Source organism: Mesoplodon bidens (genome assembly GCF_964165515.1).
Source record: "Mesoplodon bidens genome assembly, chromosome: Y".
NCBI classification, from domain to species: domain Eukaryota; kingdom Metazoa; phylum Chordata; class Mammalia; order Artiodactyla; family Ziphiidae; genus Mesoplodon; species Mesoplodon bidens.
This window is the reverse complement of record NC_138180.1, coordinates 14,501,116-14,522,504: the sequence shown is the minus strand read 5'-3', so window position 1 is coordinate 14,522,504 and position 21,389 is coordinate 14,501,116. Positions and strand designations below refer to the sequence as shown.

Below are 21,389 nucleotides of genomic sequence, written 5' to 3'. Positions count from 1 at the left end.
AGATTCCACATTATTCTTAAGTTCAGATAGAGCATTCCCTAGGATAGATGCTGTCGTGGAATATAAAGCAAGCGTTAACAAATTTAAGAAGATGAAAACCACATTAAGCAACATTTTTGATCATAATGTTATTAAGCTAGAAATCAATAACAATAGAAAAAGTGAAAAAAATAAACCTAATATGTAGAATTATACAGCACACACTGGAAAAATCTATGGGTCAGGAAAGAACTCAAAAGGGAAACTTGAAACTACCTTCAGATAAACAAAAATTACAATATACCCATACTTTGGGAATGTAGAAAAATCAGTCTAAAGAATGAATTATTTTTAGCAATCATAAATTCTTATATTAAGAGAAAGGAATGATTTAAATAAACAACTTAAACTTATGCCTGAAGGATTAGGAAAAATGAACAAATTAAGCACGAGTAATAAAAGGAAAACGTAAGAAAGATTCAAATGGAAATGAATAAAATGAATATCAGATAATTAGGAGAAAATGAATGCAAGTGATGGTATTTGGAAAGGATAATAAAATTGACAAGCTTTAGCTAGACTAACAAAGAGCAAAAAAGAGCTTAATAAATAAATCTTCAACTGAAAGAGGAGAAATTGCCACTGACATCATAGCACATAAATCATTATAAAGGATGATAAAAAACCGGGTCACACAAATGGATAAATCTCCAACAACTCCTATATAAAATGAAGCAAGACAATCATGAAGAAGCAAAAAACAAACAAACAAAAAATATCTTGATCATACAAATAATGACTTAGAAAATTGAAGCAGTATTCAAAACTCTCCCAACAAAGAGAAGCACAGGATCAGTTAGTTTCACTGGTGAATTCTACTGAACATTTAATGAAGATTTATTGCCAGTCCTTCCCAAACTCTCCCAAATCACTACAAAAGAGGAACCATTTCCAAACTCATTTTACATAACCAACATTTTCCTGAATAACAAAGCCAGATAAGGAAATAACAAGGGAAACACAAAACAAAAGAAAACAAAACAAACATACAAACAAACAAGTGAAAACCACAGAACATACAGGCTAATATCCTTTTATATATAGATGCAAAAATTCTCAACAAAATTCTAGCAAACCTAATTCAATAGCACAATAAAATGTTCAACATGATAAGGTGGGATAATTCCTGGGGATGCAAGGGCAGTTAATGTTTTTAAATCAATAAATTTAATTTATGACACGAATAGCATGCAGAAGATATGTTTGAAAGAATTTTCTAAATTTTCTTGATTAAAGCTTTCAACTACCTGTGGAGAGAAGAAACATTTTAAATGTAATAAAAGTCATATATTATCAAGGTCCCAGCTAACATCATATTCATGGTGTAACGCTGAAAACGTTTCCTCTAAGACAGGAACAAATAAAGAATGCCCACTATCACCACCCCTATTCAACATAATACTAGAGACACTAGTCAGAACCTTTAGGCAAGCAAAAGAAATAAAAGGGATCAAAAGTGGAATGGAAGAATAAGAAATGTCTCTGTTTGAAGATGACATATTACGTATGAAGGAAATCCTAACGACTCCACCAAAAACCCCGTGAAACGGTTAGAACTAATAAATGAATTCAGTAATGTTGTTGGATATGAAATAAAAATACAAAATTAGCTGCATTTCTATACACTAACTAGAAAATAGCTGACAGAAAAATAAAGAAAACACTTCCATTTACAGCAGCACCAAAAACAATAAAATCTTAGGAATACATTTAAGCAAGAAGACAAAAACATGTGTACACCTAAAAATATGATATTCACAAAAAGTGAAGAAGAAACAAGTAAATAGAAAGCTATCCCATATTTCTAAATTGAAAGAATGTATACTGTTAAAATGGTCATGCTACCTCAAGCTGTCTATAGTTTCAATGGAATCCCAATCAACTTTTCAATGGCAATTTTCCTAGAATAGAATAACAGTCCTAAAAATTGTACAAAACAAGAAAGGACCCTGAAAATAGACAAAGCAATTTTCAGCAAGATAAACAAAGCTGGATGAAACTCACTTCGTGGTTTCAAACCATAATACAAAGTTACGGAAATCAAAATAGTGTGAGACTAGCATAAAAACAGACAATAGACCAATAGAATAGGACTGAGAGCACAGAAATAAACTCAGCCATGTCCAGTCAACTAACATTTGACAAGGATGACAAGAATAAATAATGGAGTAAAAATAGGCTTTACACTGAGTGGTGTTGGAAAAACTGGATATCCACATGGAAAACAATAAAATTGAACATGCATCTTAGACGATTCAAAAATTAACACAACATGAGCAGAAATCACAAAATCCCTAGAATTAAACAGAAAAAAAATCTCCAAGACATTTGTCTCAGCAATGATTCCTTTGGATATGATACCAAAAGTAGAAGGAACTAAAAGAAAATTCAACATGTGTGAAAACATTAAATTTAAAAGCCTCTGCACTAAAAGAAACTTGAACAGTGAAGAGGCACTGAACAGGAGACATAGGAATTGTCCTGTGAAATGGGAGAAAATATTTGCCAACAGCGTGCAAGCTACAGGAGAATGTTGAAACATAAACACTCTCAGTTAAAAAAAAAGCGAAAAATCTAATTAAAACGTGGACTGAAGATCTTAGCAGATATATTCCCCCCATAGGAGACATACAAATGACAAAGCAACACATGAATATTGGCTCAATATCTGTAATAGTAAGAGAAATGCAAAATAAAACCACAATGAGATATCAACTCATACATTTCCTGGTGGTTTTTATGAAAAGGAAAAGAGAGAAAAGTGTAGTCAAGCATGTAAAACACAGGGAACACTTACAGACTTTTGGTGGGAATGTAACTTAGTACAACCACTATGGAAAATGATACGGATGTTCCTCAAAATACTAAAAATAATACCACCATATAACCTAGCAATTCCATTTCTGAATACACATATTTGAAGGAAATGAAATCAGTTAACTTACAGAGATATTTGCACTCCCATGTTCACTGAATAAATATTTATCTAAAATATGCAAGGAATTGTCACTAACTGTTTATCAATGATAAAAAGGCTTAAGAAATGTATATGTTACCACAATGGGTATTATACAGTCATATAAAGAAATTCCCGCAATTTGTGACCACATGAAATCAACTTGCAGGCCTTATGCTTAGTGAAACAATCAGACATTAAGACAAACTGTGTGGTCCCACTTACTTATGAAATCTAAATGGTGAGTTCATCAAAAAGAGAGTTTATACATATTTATTAGGTGTGAGGTGGGGAGAAACAGGGAGATGATTGTCAAAGAGCACAAATTTCCTGTTATAAAATGTGTAAATTATTGGGATCTAAATTAAAGGATAGAGACTTAGTTACCAATACTTTATTGCATGTTTAAAAGTTACTGGGAATGCATATCTTCAGTTTTCTTACAGAACACACACACAATTGGTAACTATGTGAGGTGATAGAAGTATTAACTAACATTATTATCATATTATTTCTCAACATAGATGTAAATCTCATCATCATGCTGTGTACCATAAAACTACCAACGTTATATGTCAATTATATCTCAAAAGTGTTGGGGAAATTGCTTTAAAGATAAGACCAAAAAGTTTCAAATCCATTGAGAAAAGATAAGGAACAAACTTCTCAAGATTGGCCTTGGCAATAATTCCTTGGCTATGACAGCAGTAGAGCAGGCAACAAAACCAAAGTTAAGTGAATTGAAATTGAACTGAAAAATTCCTATATAATAAAGGAAACAATCAATAGAATTAAGAGGCAATCTACAGAATAGCATACAATATTAGAAACAAGTACCTGATAAGTGGTTAACGACGAACATATATTAGGAAAGTGCTAAACCTCTGTAGTGGATTATCACCTCATATCTATTAGATTGCCTAATATCAAAGAAGAGAAGATAGCAGGCATGACAAAAGGGAACCCTCCTACATTCTTGTTAGGAATGCTGAATGGTATAGCCGCTCTAGAAACCAGTTTGAAGATTCCTCAAAATGCTAAAAATTAGAACTAATTAATCATCCAGAAAAATACTCTTTGGGTGTTTTTATAAAGGAAAGAAACACACAAAATCATAAAGACACCTGCATCCCATGTACACTGCACCATCATTCTCAAATGCCATAACAGGAAACAACAAACTTAGGCTAAATAGATGGGTAAAGAAAATGTGGCACAGAAAAGTATTTTGTGTGGCAGGAAAAAAATGTGTCACAATAAAAATATATTCAGGCATAGTAGAAGGAAAATGCTGCCTTTTGTAACAAAATAGCTGCACCTTGAGAGCACTATGTTAAATCAACATCTCTAATAGTAAGAGATTTTGAGAAGAAGTACGACGAAGAAAGAAGCACTTAAGAAGTAAGTCAGACATATAAAAACAAACATGGTGTGATCTCACATATTTAAATATATATATATCTTCGTTGCAGGTTTTTCTCCTTCATCACTTAAGATGTCTTGCCAGTCCTTCCTGGCTTGGAGTGTTTAACACCTGTCCTTCTAAAACTCTTCCAAAATGTAGCAGAGGGAGGAAAAATCCAAAACGAATTCTATGGAGACACCATCACTAATACCAAAAGCAGACAAAATATCAAAAAAATAAATGAATAAATAAAACTGCAGGCCAATATTACTGATGAATATAGATACAAAAATCCTCAACAAAATAGTAGCAAACAGAATCCAACAGCACATTAAACGGAAAATACACCATGATCAAGTGGGATTTATTCCAGGAATACAAGGATTCTCCAATATTTGCAAAGCAACCAATGTCATACACCATATTAACAAATTGAAGTAGAAAACACATCTGATCATCTCAATAGATGCAGAGAAAGCTTTCGAAAAAAATCAACACCAGTTTATGATAAAAACCCTCCACATAGTAGGCATAGAGGGAAGATTCCAGAACATAATAAAGGCCTTATATGACAAACCCACAGCAAACATCGTCCTCAATGGTGAACAACTGAAAGTATTTTCACTAAGATCAGGAACAAGGCAAGGTTGCCCACACTCTCAACTCTTATTCAACATAGTTTTGGATGTCTCAGCCACAGCAATCCGAGAAGACAAGGAAATAAAAGGAATCCAAATTGGAAAATAAGAATTAAAGTTGTCACTCTTTGCAGATGACCTGATACTACACAGAGAGAATCCTAAAGATGTTACCAGAAAATGCCTAGCGCTAATCAATGATTTTGGGAAAGTAGCAGGATACAAATTTAATGCACAGAAATCTCTGGGATTCCTATAGGCTAATGATGAAAAATCTGAAAGAGAAATTAAGGAAACACTCTCATTTACCATTGCAACAAATAGAATAGGAAAGAATATACCAAGGTAGACAGAAGACCTGTATGCAGAAACCTATAAGACGCTGATGAAAGAAATGAAAGAGGATACAAAGAGATGGAGAGTTATATTATGTTCTTGGGTTGTAGGAATCAACATAGTGAAAATAATTATATGACCTAACACAATCTACAGTGTCAATGCAATCATTATCAAATTACCAATGGCATATTCCAGGGAACTAGGAGAAAAAATTACACAGTGTGTATGGAAACAAAAAAAGACACTGAATACCAAAGGACTCTTGAGAAAGAAAAACGCAGCTGGATGAATCAGGCTCCAGGACTTCAGACTATACTACAAATCTACCATAATCAAGATAGTATGATACTGGCAAAAAAACCGAAATATAGATCAACGGAACAGGATAGAAAGCCCAGAGGTAAACCCATGCACATATGGTCCCCTACTTTTTGATAAAGGTGGCAAGAATATACAATGGAGATAAGAAATCCTATTCAACAAGTTGTGCTGGGAAAACTGAACAGCTACATGTACAAAAATGAAATCAGAACACTCCCTAACACCATACACAAAAATAAACACAAATGGATTAAAGTCCTAAAAGTAAGTTTCCACACTATCATACACTTAGAGGAACACATAGGCAGAACACTCTATGACATAAATCACGGCAAGATTCTTTTTGACCCACTTCCTAAAGAAATGGAAATAAAAACAAAATTAAACAAATGGGAACTAATGAAACTTAAAACATTTTTCACAACAAAGGGAACCACAAACAAGACCAAATGACAACCCTCAGAATCAGAAAATATTTGCAAATGAAGCAACTGACAAACAATTAATCTTCAAAATTTACCAGCAGCTCATGCAGCTCTAAACCAAAAAATACAAACAACAATCCCAAAGTGGGCAGAAGACCTAAATAGACATTTCTCCAAAGATGATACACAGATTGCAATAAAACACATAGAAGGTTGCTCAATATCATGAATCATTAAAGAAATATAAATCAAACTACAATGAGGTGTCTCCTCACACTAGTCAGAATAGCCATCAACTTCAAAATTCTAAAAACTCTAAATTCTGGAGTGGTGTATGGAAAACAGTACCCTCTGGCACTGTTAGTGGGAATGTAAATTGTTACAGCCACTATGGTGAACAATATGGAGGTCATTAAGAACCTAAAACTTGAACTAATATATGACCCCGCAATCCCGCTTCTTTGTATATACCCTGAGAAAAACATAATTCCAAAAGGGTCATGGACCACAAAGTTCATTACAGGTGTAATTACAATAGCCAGGACAGGTAAACACCTAAGTATCAATTGACAGAAGAATGGATAAAGATGGTGTGTCATATATATACAATGGAATATCACTGAGCCATAAATAGAAATAAAAATTGAGCTATTTGCAGTTAGGTGGATAGACTTAGAGTCTGTCATACTGTGTGAAATGAGTCAGAAAGAAAAAAAAAGACAAACTTTTTGCTAATATATATATATATGGAATTAAAAAAACATTCTGATGAATGTAGGCGTAGGACAGCAATAAAGATGTTGATATAGAGAATTGACTTGAGAATATAGTGAGTGGAAAGGGTAAGCTGGCATGAAGTTAGAGAGTCGTCTGTACATATATACACTACGAAATGTAAAATAGATAGCTAGTGGAAAGCAGCTGCATAGCACAGGGAGATACGTTCAGTGCTTTGTGACCACCTAGCTTGGTGGGATAGGGAGGGTGGGAGGGAGATGCAAGAGGGAGTGGATATGGAAATATACCTATAGCTGATTCACTTTACTATACAGCAGAAACTAACACAACAGTGTAAAACAATTATATTGCCATATAAATGATAAAAAAACAATATGCTGTCTAAAAGAACCATTTTATCATTAAGGACACACATAAGCTGAAGGTGAGGGAATAGAAATTGATAGTCCAAACAGTTTCCAAACAAGTGCAGGACTTGATCTCCCAATCTCAGGTAATACAGACTTCCAGTCAAAGTAAGTCACAAGTGATAAATAAGGTCAGTATACAATGATAATGGATCAATTTATCAAGATAAAATAATAATTGTAAATATATATGTACTGTACGTTGCGGGATTAAACAAATATTTAAATCAACCATTAAGAGATCTGATAGAGGGCTTCCCTGGTGGCACAGTGCTTGAGAGTCCACCTGCCATGCAGGGGGCATGCCTTCATGCCCCGGTCTGGGAAGAACCCAAATGTCGTGGAGCAGCTGGGCCCGTGAGCCATGGCCGCTGAGCCTGCACGTCCGGAGCCTGTGCTCTGCAGCGGGAGATGCCACAACAGTGAGAGACCCGTATACCCACACCCCCCCCCAAAAAAAAAAAAAGATCTGAGAGGATAAATCAACAATAAAACAAATAATAGTAAGTGACTGTATTATCCCACTTTCTACCTTAGAAAATTAATAAAGAAACAGAATGTACCTAATAAACTTATAGAAAACTTCCATTCAACAGTACCAAAATCCATATTCTGCTTAAGTGCTGAAGGAGCATTTCCCAGAATGGACACTGTCTTGAAACATAAAGCAAGCGTTAACAAATTTAAGAAGATCAGAATCACATTAAGCAACTTTTTTGATCATAATGTTATGAAGCTAGAAATCAATAACAAGAGAAAAAGAAAAATCCCTTATATGTAAACTTATACAACACACACTGGAAATATATATGGGTCAAGGAAGAAGTCAAAAGGGAAATCTGAAACTACCTTCAGATAAACGAAAATGACAACATACCAAAACGATTGGAATATAGAAAAATCAGTCAATGGATGAATTAATTTTAGCAATCATAAATTCTTCTAAAAGAGAAAAGAATAATCTAAAATAAACCACTTGTGCATATACATGAAGGACTAAGAAAAATGAACAAATTAAGCACCAGGAATAAAAGGAAAAAAATAAGAAAGATTCAAATGGAAATGAATAAAACAAATATCAGATAATTAGGAAAAACTGAATCCAAGTGTTGGAATTTGGAAAGGATCATAAAATTGACAAGATTTAGCAAGACTAACGAAAGAAAAAAGTGCTTAATAAATAAAACTTTAACTGAAAGAGGAGAAATTGCAGCTGACACCATAGCATACAAATAGTTATAAAGAATGCTAAAAAACTGGGTTACAAAAATGGATAAATCTCCAAAAACTCCTATATAAAATGAAGCAAGACAATCATGAAGAAGCAAAAAACAAACAAACAAAAAATATCTTGATCATACAAATAATGACTTAGGAAATTGAAGCAGTATTCAAAACTCTCCCAACAAAGAGAAGCCCAGGATCAGTTAGTTTCACTGGTGAATTCTACTGAACATTTAATGAAGATTTATTGCCAGTCCTTCCCAAACTCTCCCAAATAACTACAAAAGAGGAAACATTTCCAAACTCATTTTATAAAACCAGGATTTTCTTGATTAACAAAGCCACATAAGGAAATAGAAGGGAACACAAAACAAAACAAAACAAAACAAAAAGCACAGAACTTACAAGCTAATATCCTTGTACATATAGATGCAAAAATTCTCAACAAAATTCTAGCAAACCAAATTCAAAAACACACTAAAATGTTCAACATGCTAAGGTGAGATAATTCCTGGTGATGCAAGGGCAGTTAACATTTTTAAATCAAAAATTTTAATTTACGACACGAATAGCATGCAGAAGAAATGTTGGAAATAATTTTCTAAATTTTCTTGATTAAAGCTTTCAACTACCTGGGGAGAGAAGAAACATTTTAAATGTAATGAAGATCATATATTATCAAGCCCACAGCTAACATCATATTCATGATGAAAAGCGGAAAACTTTTCCTCTAAGACAGGAACAAATAAAAAATGCTCACTATCACCACTTCTCTTCAACATAATAGTAGAATCCCTAGCCAGAACCATTAGGCACGGAAAAGAAATGAAAGGGATCCAAAGTGGAAAGGAAGAATTTAAAATGTCTCTGTTTGAAGATGACATATTCTGTATGCAGGAAATCCTAAAGACTCCACCAAAACCCCATGAAACTGTTAGAACTAATACATGAAATCAGTAATTTTGTTGCATTTGAAATAAGAATACAAAATTAGTTGCATTTCTATACACTAACAAGAAAATACCTGACAGAAAAATTAAAAAAAAAAAACACTTCCATTTACCGCAGCCCCTAAAACAATAAAATGTTAGGAATACATTTAAGCAAGGAGACAAAACCATCTGTACACCTAAAAATATAACATTTACAGAAACTGAAGAAGATATATGTAAATAGAAAAGTATCCCATATTTCTAAATTGAAAGAATGAATACTGTTAAAATGTTCACGCTACCTCAAGCTATCTATAGTTTCAATGGAATCCCAATCAACATTTCAATGATAATTTTCCCAGAAATAGAATAATAATCCTAAAAATTGTACGAAACAAAAAAGGACACTGAAAATAGACAAGGCAATTTTCAGCAAGATAAACAAAGCTGGGTGCAACTCACTTCCTGGTTTCAAACTATTATACAAAGTTACGGTAACCAAAATAATGTGAAATTAGAATAAAAACAGACAAAATACCAATAGAATAGGACTGAGAGCCCAGAAATAAACTCAGCTATGTCCAGTCAACTAACACATGACAAAGAAGACAAGAATAAACAATGGAGTAAAAATAGACTTTACACTAAGTAGTGTTGGAAAAGCTGGATATCCACATGGAAAAGAATAAAATTGAACACCCATCTTAGATGACTCAAAAATTAACACAACGTGAACAGAAATCACAAAATACTTAGAATTAAACAGAAAAAAAATCTCAAAGGCATTTGTGTCAGCAATGATTCTTTTGGATATGATACAAAAAGTAGAAGGAACAAAAAGAAAATTCAACATGTGTAAAAACATCAAATTTAAAAGCCTCTGCAAAAAAGTAACTTGAACAGAGTGAAGAGGCAATGGAACAGGAGGCATAGGAATTCTCCTATGGAATGGGAGAAAATATGTGCCAACAACATGCCAGCTACAGGACTAATGTTGAAACATAAAAAAAACTTAGTTTTTTTTTAGAAAAGTTGAATAATCTAATTAAAAGGTGGGCTGAAGATCTTAGCAGATATATTCCCCCCATAGGAGACGTACAAATGAGCAACTGACACATGAACATTTGTTCAACCTCTTTAATAGTAAGAGAAATGCAAAATAAAACCACAATGAGATAGCAACTCACGCATTTCATAGTGGTTATTATGAAAAAGAAAAGACATAAAAGTGTGGTCAAGCATGTAGAAAACAGGGAACACTTACAGACTTTTGGTGGTAATGTAACTTAGTACAACCACTATGGAAAATAATATGGATGTTCCTCAAAATTCTAAAAATAATACCACCATATAACCTAGCAATTCCATTTCTGAATATACATAATAGAAACAAATGAAATCAGTTAACTTACAGAGATATTTGCACTCCCATGTTCACTGTGTAAATATTTATCTAAAATATGCCAGGCATAGTCACTAACCGTTTATCAATGATTAAATGGATTAAGAAATGTATATATTACGACAGTGGATATTATACAGTCATATAATGAAATTCCTGCAATTTGTGACCACATATAATCAACTTGCAGGCATTATTCTTAGTGAAACAATCAGAGACATAAAGACAAACTGTGTGATCCCACTTATTTATGAAATCTAAATGGCTGAGGTCTTCAAAAAAAAGAGTGTATACGTATTTAATAGGTGTGAGGTTCGGAGAAATAGGGAGATGATAGTCAAAGAGCATAAATTTCATGTTATAAAATGTGTAACTTCTTGGGATCTAAATTACAGGATAGTGAGTTAGTTACCAATACGTTATTGCATGTTTAAAAGTTACTCGGAAAGTAGATCTTAAATGTTCTTACAGCACACACACAAATTTGGTAACCATGTGAGGTGATAGAAGTATTAACTAACATTATTATCACATTATTTCACAGCATAGATGTAAATCTAACCATCATGCTGTGTACCTTAAAACTGCCAACGTTATATGTCAATTGTATCTCAGAAATATTGGGGAAATTGCTTTAAAGATAAGACCAAAATGTTTCAAATCCATTGAGAAAAGATAAGGAACAAACTTCTCAAGATTGGCCTTGGCAATAATTTCTTGGCTATGACAGCAGTAGAGCAGGCAACAAAATCAAAAGTTAAGTGAAGTGAAATTGAACTGAAACATTCCTATATAATAAAGGAAACAATCAACAGAATTAACAGGCAATCTACAGAATTGCAGAAAATATTAGAAACACATACGAGATAAGCAGCTAATAACAAACATACATTAGGAAAGTGCAAAACCTCTGTAGTGGAATATCACCTCATATCTATTAGATTGTCTATTATAAAAAAAAAAGAGAAGATAGCAGGCATGACAAAAGGGAACCCTCCTACATTCTTGTTAGGAATGCTGACTGGTATAGCCACTCTAGAAACCAGATTGAAGATTCCTCAAAAAGCTAAAAATGTAGAACTACTAAATCATCCAGAAAAAATCTTTGGATATTTTTATAGAGGAAGGAAAATCACCGAGTCATAAAGATACCTGCATCCCATGTACACTGCACCATCATTCTCAAATGCCATAACAGGAAACAACACACTTAGGCTAAATAGATGGAAAAAGAAAATGTGGCACAGAAAAGTATTTTGTGTGGCAGGAAAAAATGTGTCACAATAAAAATATATTCAGGCATAGTAGAAGGAAAATGCTGCCTTTTGTAACAAAATGGGTGCACCTTGAGGGCACTATGTTAAGTCAACATCTCTAATAGTAAGAGATGTTGAGCAGAAGTACGACGAAGTGAGAAGTACTTAAGAAGTAAGTCAGGCATATAAAAAAAACATGGTGTGATCTCACATATTTCAAAAAAAATTAATCTTAGTTGCAGGTTTTTCACCTTCATCACTTAAGATGTCCTGCCAGTCCTTTCTGGCTTAAAGAGTTTAACATCTGTCTTTCTCAAACTCTTCCAAAATATGGCAGAGGGAGGAAAAGTCCAAAACTAATTCTATGGAGACACCATCACTGATACCACAACCAGACAAAGATATCACAAAAAAAGAAAACTGCAGGTCAATATCACTGATGAATATAGATGCAAAAATCCTCAACAAAATAGTAGCAAACAGAAGCCAACAGCACATTAAAAGGAAAATACACCATGATCAAGTGGGGTTTATTCCAGGAATAAAAGGATTCTTCAATATATGCAAATCAATCAATGTGATACACCATATTAAAAAATTGAAAGAGAAAACACATGTGATCATCTCAATAGAAGCAGAGAAAGCTTTTGAAAAAATTCAACACCAGTTTATGATAAAAACCCTCCACACAGTAGACATCGAAGGAAGATTCAACAACATAATATAGGCCATATATTGCCAGAGTCCAGCTCTAGTGAGTCTCGGGATACCCGAGGGATGGATAGCGTCGGCAAAGGAAATAATTCTATTACACTTCTTAAAGTATCGGCATTGCATGTTTCTCTTTCTCATGTCTTTATTCTTCATTCTTCCTCTATTGTTTACAATCACAGGTTTATATATTGTAGTTGATTACATTACCAGGTACGTGGCCAAACAATCTTACCACAATCAAACCTGAAAATGTTCTATAAAGATTTTTTAAAACAAACATCCCCTAGTTTCTAGATGTCCTATTAAAATATTTCCCCAAGTTCCCATTAATCACAGGTTGTTTCTTAGTAACCAAGCCAAGCAGTTCTATGATTATTTCAATTGTAAAATTTGGAGCTACTTGTTCCTATTTTTCTTCTTGCATGTGCATCCTTTTACAATGGTTCCAGGAAAATATTTACAATGTACCTGCATGCTCTTTCTCGTTGTTTCCTTCAACTGAGACAGCGTTTTCTCCCTATCCGGGCAACGAATTCTGCTCTAGTCATTTGTTTTTCTATAATTAATTTTCCTTTATAATAGAACCATAAATTTCCTATGTCATCATCAGGAACTCCAGCCCATGGCCGTAACTCCATACTAGAGGGTGTTTTTCACAAAAACATCCCCTTAGCTCCAGGCTCTTAATTCTTTACCATTTACACAGGGCTTTAGTGGGTACTTCCCATCCTATGATAGTTTCAGGAGGGGGAGACCTAGAGGAATTTTTTTCACCTGGAGCAACATCCCCCCAAAATTGCCCCTGTATGTAAAGTTATTATCATAAAACATACAACGGAGCTGTAGTCCACCTGACTGGCACGGCACTGCCTTGCAGTTTTGCCTTCCGTTGCTCATGACTTTGTCATGGTGCAATGCCTCCAGAATGGCTTCCGACATCACCCCCTTTTTTATTTTTTAAAAGTGCAGTATGTAGCTCCATGGAAAGTTGTTTGATGCTTTTAATAATTATTCTAATGATGACTGGAAGTAAAAATATCAGAATTAGTACAACAACTGCCATGATTCCTCCATTAATGAGCATTGAGAATAAGGTTTTATGTGACACAAATGACTTAATACTTTCAAGAAATTTCTGAGCAGACTGTGCCGGAGATAAACCTAAGTTTGTATTTCCTATGTCATGAATCACTTGATGTAATTTAGTAGGGTCTAAACTAGCATCTGTTTGGTTCCAAACTCCCATAATATGAGTACGAATTTATTCCCAAGAATATAATGATTCATTCACTTTTAGAGGAGTAACACAAATCCATCTATATTTTTTATGACACCTCAAAGCTAATCTTACTTTGAGCGCTGTTAATTCATGCCCTATGTGTAAAATTGCTTCTTCTAAGGCATCCACCTTTGCTTCTAACTTTCTGTCTATAACTTCCTGAGTAGCCAGAGCTAAAGATACATTTTTGAAAGCTCATTTACATGTTGAGCTGTATGTACATGTTGAGCTAAGGAACTTATTGAAAGAGAAAGTGATGCTATTACAGCTATAAATGTAGATATTGCTAGAATTAAAGCTGCATCAAGTCTCTTTGAATGTAATAAAAGTTCAGTTTCATGCAAAACTTGTAAGCCATAATCATCATACAAGGCAGAGGATAATTTTACAGGCAACATAATGTATGGAGGTCGTTTAAGAATCATTAAAACTTGTACATTCATAGAGGGATTTATACAACTTGTCGAAATACAATCATAGCAATGTGTCCAAAAAGTAGAATCAGAAGTATTATAATAAATATTTAGATCCACATATTTTGGGGCTACCAAGAATACATAAGGTGCTGACACACAAGCCTGCATAGAATAAATGCCCATATTTTTAGGTCTATGAAGAATAACTGGTTGTGGAGCAGCAATAACTTTCCAAAGCTGGGTCTGTGCATAATACATACTCTCTTGAGCCATAGTTAGTATAGGAGGCACACATCCTCCAGTGTGCCATCTATTAACAAGCATAGAAGCAGGAATGAGTGAATTATTCCAATCATAATGTGCATGATGTTGTAAATAAGATCTATAATCCTTACATGGATCAGGATTACTCCAATCATGCACATTTTTTGTGGTATCCTCTATGGGAATATCAATTCTTGAAGAATATATACAATAATTCCATGTAGGAAATCTGGTATTGGTATCTACAGCGTCCCAGTTACTATCCAATTCGTCTTCTGGAGATTGTAAGATAGATGATTGTACTCCTGTATGAATACCATAAGGAGGATTACAAGGAAGACATTTTAAAGATGAGAGGAAGGTTGATTATAAGTTGGATCTTCTCCAGGTGCTAGGTAAATCAAAGACCAAAGAAGTCTCTTATTAGATTGACTCAAAGGAGAAGCAGTAAGCTGTCCTTTAAGAAAAACCGGTATACGTCCATCCTTACGAGAGGCTACAGAGTTATTAATTGATGGAAATATAAAATATAGAGTATGGAACCCTGATTTTCCATGAAGTGTAAAATTATTATTTATTTTAAATTTATTATATGGATAGGAGCTTATGGCTCCTCCCATTAACCTGGGCATAGTAGTAGACACTGGTATACCCTCATTATCCCAGGCTACAGTTTGTAAAATCGGTGGATCAGGGAGATATGTCCAATAAGATTTATCCAAAGCATTTCCCCTAGTTACCTGGCAGGCCAATATAGCAAGCATAGCAAAAAAAAGATTTCCAGGTGATAAGGTAGCTCCCTGGTCTGTTACCACTTTCTTGGCGTCATCAGCAAGTTGTTTAATCTGACCCCAATTTGGTGGATTCGAAGTTCTTGTTGAGATGGCTTGTGTCTTGCGAGGTCTTGGGTGCGGATGCGGAAGACAAAGAATTGGTCTCTCTCCAATTGTGAGCTTTTGTATCTGCTGCAGCAGTGGTTCTTTAGCTGATGGTGATTCATTAGCTGACGTCTCCGGCTGTGGTGCCTTGTGCCTGACTGGGAAGTGGTAAGGCGGGGTCGGAGGGCCCGACATGTCTGATGAGACGGTCAGGCACCCACAACGGCGAGTCAGCGTCCTGTGGAAATACACAAGCATACCCTTAGCCGGTGGTTAGAAAATATCAGGTCCTTTCCATTGACGAGTGAGCATATCCTTCCATTTCACCCTATGTTTAGGTTTATTAATATCGGGATTCCAATGCCTCATCATGGCAGTATTACCTTGTGAATCAGTACTCAAATTATTTAATACAAATAGTGTGTGTTGAAGGTGTGATGTGGAGAAGTGTATTTGAATTCCCCTTGCTGTAAATTTGTAATTTGAACTTTTAAATTATGATGGGCTCTTTCCACTATGGCATAACCCTGAGGATTATAGGGGATTCCCATAGAATGGGAAATATTAAATTTTTCACAAAAGTCTTTAAAAGCCTTAGAAATGTAGGCAGGAGTGTTATCATTTTTTAGAGCTTTTGGAATGCCTAGAAAGGCAAAACAGAAAAATACGTGTTGCATAACATACTTAAAAGCTTTCCCGGTTCTTGCTGAGGCAAGAATTACATGAGAATAGGTATCCACAGAACCATGTACATAAGATAGCTTTCCAAAAGTTGGCACATGAGTTACATCCATTTGCCATAACATATTAGGTAATGATCCTCTAGGGTTGACCCCCATGGGCAAACTGGATGAATAAGTTGGACAATGTGGACAATTTTTAATTATAGATCTGGCTATCTCCCAGGGCAGTTGAAATTGATATCACAGAGCTACGGAATTTTGATGATGCAAATTATGTGAACCTTGTGCCTCCTCAATACAAGGGAAATCGACAATTCGTGTCAAAAGGTCAGCTTGGCGATTACCTTCACATATGATTCCAGGCAAGTTAGAATGTGACCTTACATGACTGACATAATAAGGTAAAGAACGTGCCCAAAGTTGTTTTTGTAAAGAAGTTCACAGTGATAGTGCCAATGGTGGCGGTGCCCACGGTTACACTGCCCACAGTGACAATGCCCATGATGACAGTGCACATGGAGACAGTGCCCACGGTGCCATTGCCTATGGTAACAGTGCTCACTGTGACAGTACCCATGGTAACAGTGACCACGGTGAGAGTGCTCATGGTGATAATGTCCATGGTGAGAGGTCTCATTTTGACAGTCCGCATTGTGCCAGTGCTCATGGTGACAGTGCCTATGGTGACAGTGACCATGGTGAGAGCGCTCACGGTGGTAGGGCTCACAGTAATAGTGCTCATGGTGACAGTGCTCACAGTGACAGTGCCCATGGTGATAGTGCCCATGGTGAGAGTCTGCCCATTGATAGTGCCCATGGTGGCAGTTCCCATTGTGAAAGTGCTCATGATGACATTGCCCATGTTGGTAGTTCCCATGGTGACAGTGCTCATGGTGATAGTGACCATGGCAACAGTGCACATGGTGGCTGTGCCCTTGGTGACAGTGCCCATGACGGCAGTACTCATGGTGACAGTTCTCACGGTGATAGTGCCAATGGTGACATTGAACATGGTGGCAGTGAAAAACGGTGACAGTGCCCATGTTGACAGTTCTCATGATAACAGTGCACACGGTGACAACCAAAGCAGACAGTACTCACGGTGACAGTTCTTATGGTTGCAGTACACATGGTGACAGTGATCACAGTGATAGTGCCGATGGCGGAAGTGCCCACAGTCACAATTCTCATGGTGTAGTGCTCACAGTGACAGTGCCCATGGTGAAAATACCCAGGGTGACAGTACTCATGGTGAGAGTGCTCATGGTGATAGTGCCCATGGTGACAGTGCCCATGTTCACAATTCTCACAGTGATAATGCCTATGCTGAGAGTACCTAGGGTGACAATGCCCATGGTGACAGTGCCCATGGTTTCATGCCCATGGTGACTGTGCTCATGGTGACAGGGCTCATGTTGGCAGTGTCATAAATAACAGTGTTCATTGTGGCAGTGCTCATGGTGACCATGCTCATGGTGACAGTGCCCATGTTTACAGTGTTTATGATGATAGATATCACAGTGTCAGTGCCCAAGGGGACAGTGTCCAGGATGACAAAGCACATGGTGATACTTCCCATTGTGACTGTGGCCATGGTGACATGGCCCATGGTGACAGCATCCAGTGTGACAAGGCCCATGGTGACAGTGCTCATGGTGACCATGCCCATGGTGACAGGGCCGATAGTGAGAGAACCAATATTGACAGTGCTCATGGTAAAATTGCCCATGGAGACATTAGCCGTGGTGATAGTGCTCATGCTGACAACTCCACGGTGACAGTGCCAATTTTGATGGTCCCCGTGGTGACAGTTCTTATGTTGAATGTGACCTAGGTGACAGTTCTCATGGTGACAGTGCCTATGGTGAAAATTCTCATAGTGACAGTGCTCACGGTGAGAGTGCCCATGGTGTTATTACCCATGGTGAGAGTACTCATGGTAAAAGTGCCCATGGTGACACTGCACATGGTGGCGGTGCAAAATGGTGACAGTGCCCATGGTGATATTGCTCATGGTGACACTGCTTATGGTGATAGTTCTTATGGTGATAGTGTGTATGGTGAAACTTGACACAGTGACAGTGCTCATGGTGACAGTGTTCACGGCGATAGTGCCGATGGTGAATGTGCCCATGCTGACAGTGCCCATAGTCACAATTCTCACGGTATAGTGCTCATGGTGACAATACCAGGGTGACAGAGCTCATGGTAAAAGTGCTCATGGTGACAGTGCCCATGGTGATAGTACCTAAGGTGACAATTCCCATGGTGAGAGTGATCATGGTGAGAGTGCCCATGGTGACAATACACAGGGTGTCCTGCCCATGGTGACAGTGATCATGGTGAAACTGCTCATGTGGACAGTGCCATAAATGACAGTTCTCATTGTGGCACAGCTCATGGTGACTGTGCTCAGAGGGACGGTGCCCATTGTTACAGTGCTTATGGTGATAGAGGTCACCGTGGCCATGCCCACGGTGACAGTGCCCACGCTGACAAAGCCCATGATGATACCTCCAACTGTGACAGTGCCCACAGTGAAAGAGCCCACGTTGACAGTGCCCAAGATCACAGTGCCCATAGTGAGAATGCTAATGTAGACTGTGCCCCTTGTGACAGTGCCCACTGTGACAATGCCCATTGTGAATTTGCTCACGGTGAACGTACTGATGCTGACAGTGCCGATGGTGATAGTGCCAATAGTGAGAGTGCTCACAGTGAAACTGCCCATGGAGACACTGCCCATGGTGATAGTGCTCATCGTGACATCCCCTCGGAGGCACTGCCAATGGTGAGAGTCCCCGTGGTGACAGTTCTCATGGTGAAAGTGACCCTATTGACAGTGTTCATGGTGACAATGCTCAAGGTGATAGTCTCCATGATGACAGTGCCCATGGTGACTGTTCACATGGTGACAGTGCCTATGGTGATAATGCAATTAGTGACAGTGCTCATGGTGAGAGTGCCCATGGTGAGAGTGCCCATGGTGAGAGTCCTTACGTTGATAATGCCCATGGCGGTAGTTCCCATTGTGAAAGTGCTCATGATGCTGGTGACCATGATAACAGTGCACGTGGTGGCAGTGCCCTTGGTGACAGTGCCCATGATGACAGTACTCATGGTGACAATTCTCACGGTGATAGTGACCATGGTGACATTGCACATGGTGGCAGTGAAAAATGGTGAGAGTGCCCATGTTGACAGTTCTCATGGTGACAGTGCACATGGTGACAACCCATGCAGACAGTGCTCACGGTTATATTTCTCATGGTTGCAGTACCCATGGTGACAGTGCTCACAGTGATAGTGCACATGGTGGCAGTGCCCATGGTGACACTGCCCACAGCACTATTGTCTATGTCGACAGTGCTCATGGTAACAGTGCCCATGAGACAATGAGTAAGTTGAGAGTGCTCACAGTGATATTGCCCATGGTGACAGGGCTCATGGTGACAGTCCGAATTGTGTCAGTACCCAGGGCAACAGTGCTCGTGGGGACAGTGACGACAGTGAGAGTGCTCACGGTGATAGTGCTGACGGTAATAGTGCTTATGGTGACAGTGCAAATGGTGACAATACACATGGTGACGGTACTCATGTTGAAAATACCCATGGTGGCAGTTCTCATAGCGACAGTTCTCATGGTGACAGTGCTCATAATAGCAGTTCCCAAGGTGGCAGTGCTCGTGGTGACAGTGCTAATGGTGACAGTGCACTTGGTGGCAGTTCCCATGGGGACAGTACCAATGGTGACACTGTGCATTGTAACAGTGCTCATGGTAACCGTGCTCACGGTGATAGTGCACATCGTGAGAGTGCCCCTGGTGGTAGTTCACCTGGTGACAGTGCTAAATAGTGACAGTGCACATGCTGACAGTGCTCATGGTGATAGTGCCCATGGTGACAGTGCAAACGGTGATAATGGACATTGTTACAGTGTTCATGGTGACAGAGCCCAAGGTGGCAGTGGCCATGGTGACAGTGCCCACAATGACAGTGCCCTTGGTGACAGTGCCAACAGTGACAGTGCCCATGCTGACACTTCTAACGGTGGCAGTACCCATTGGGACAGTTAGCATGGTGAGATTTGTCACAGTGATAGTGCCCATTGTGACAGTGCTCACAGTGACAATGCCCATGGTGCCAGGTCCCATAGAGACATTCCACATGGTCACATTTCTCAGAGTGCATGTGCCTATAATGATATTACCCATCTTGACACTGCACATGGTGGCAGTGCAAAATGGTGACAGTACCCATGGTGACATTGCTCATGGTGACTTGGCTTACATTGATAATCCTTATGGTCACAGTGTGCATGATGACACTGCACAGAGTGACAGTGTTCATGGTGACAGTGTTCACGGTGATAGTTCCCATTGTGAGAGTGTCCATGGTGACAGTGACCATAGTCACAAATCTCATGCTGTAGTGCTCACAGTGACAGTGCCCAAAGTGAAAATGCCCAGGGTGACAGTACTCATGGTGAGAGTGCCCATGGTGACAGTGCCCTTGGTGACATTGCCCATGTTCACAATTCTCACAGTGATAATGCCTATGGTGAGAGTACCTAGGGTGACAATACCCATGGTGACAGTGCCCATGGGGTCATGCCCATGGTAGAGAGCACTCATGGTGACTGTGCCATGTTGGCAGTGCCATAAATAATAGTGCTCATTGTGGCAGTGCTCATGGTAACCGTGCTCATGGTGACATTGCCCTTGTATACAGTGTTTATGGTGATAGATGTCACGGTGTCAGTGTCCACGGGGACAGTGCCCACGCTGACAAAGCCCATGATGATACTTCCTATTGTGACAGAGCCCACCTTAACAGTGCCCATGGTGACAGCACCCAGTGTGACAAGGCCCATGGTGACAAGGCTAACAGTGACCGTGCCAATGGTGACAGTGCTGATGGTGAGATTGCCAATAGTGACAGTGCTCATGGTGAAACTGCCCATGGAGACATTGCCCATGGTGATAGTGCTCATTGTGGCAGTGTTCATGGTGACCATGCTTATGGTGACAGTGCCCCTGGTTACAGTGCTTATGGTGATAGATGTCACGGTGG

At 38.0% G+C, this 21,389-nt stretch overlaps 1 pseudogene across 1 annotated transcript in view; it reads right to left on the bottom strand.

Annotated features, from left to right (window-relative positions):
- Positions 1 to 18,494, bottom strand: part of LOC308609739 (ubiquitin-like modifier-activating enzyme 1) — a 45,579-nt pseudogene extending 27,085 nt beyond the window's left edge. Inside the window, exons 1-2 of the transcript in view lie at positions 18,481 to 18,494; positions 15,568 to 15,871 (exon numbers count right to left, since the gene is read on the bottom strand). The product of the transcript in view is annotated as a ubiquitin-like modifier-activating enzyme 1 (transcript). The remainder of the gene's footprint in view (positions 1 to 15,567; positions 15,872 to 18,480) is intronic.
- Between the last annotated feature and the right edge of the window lie 2,895 nt (positions 18,495 to 21,389).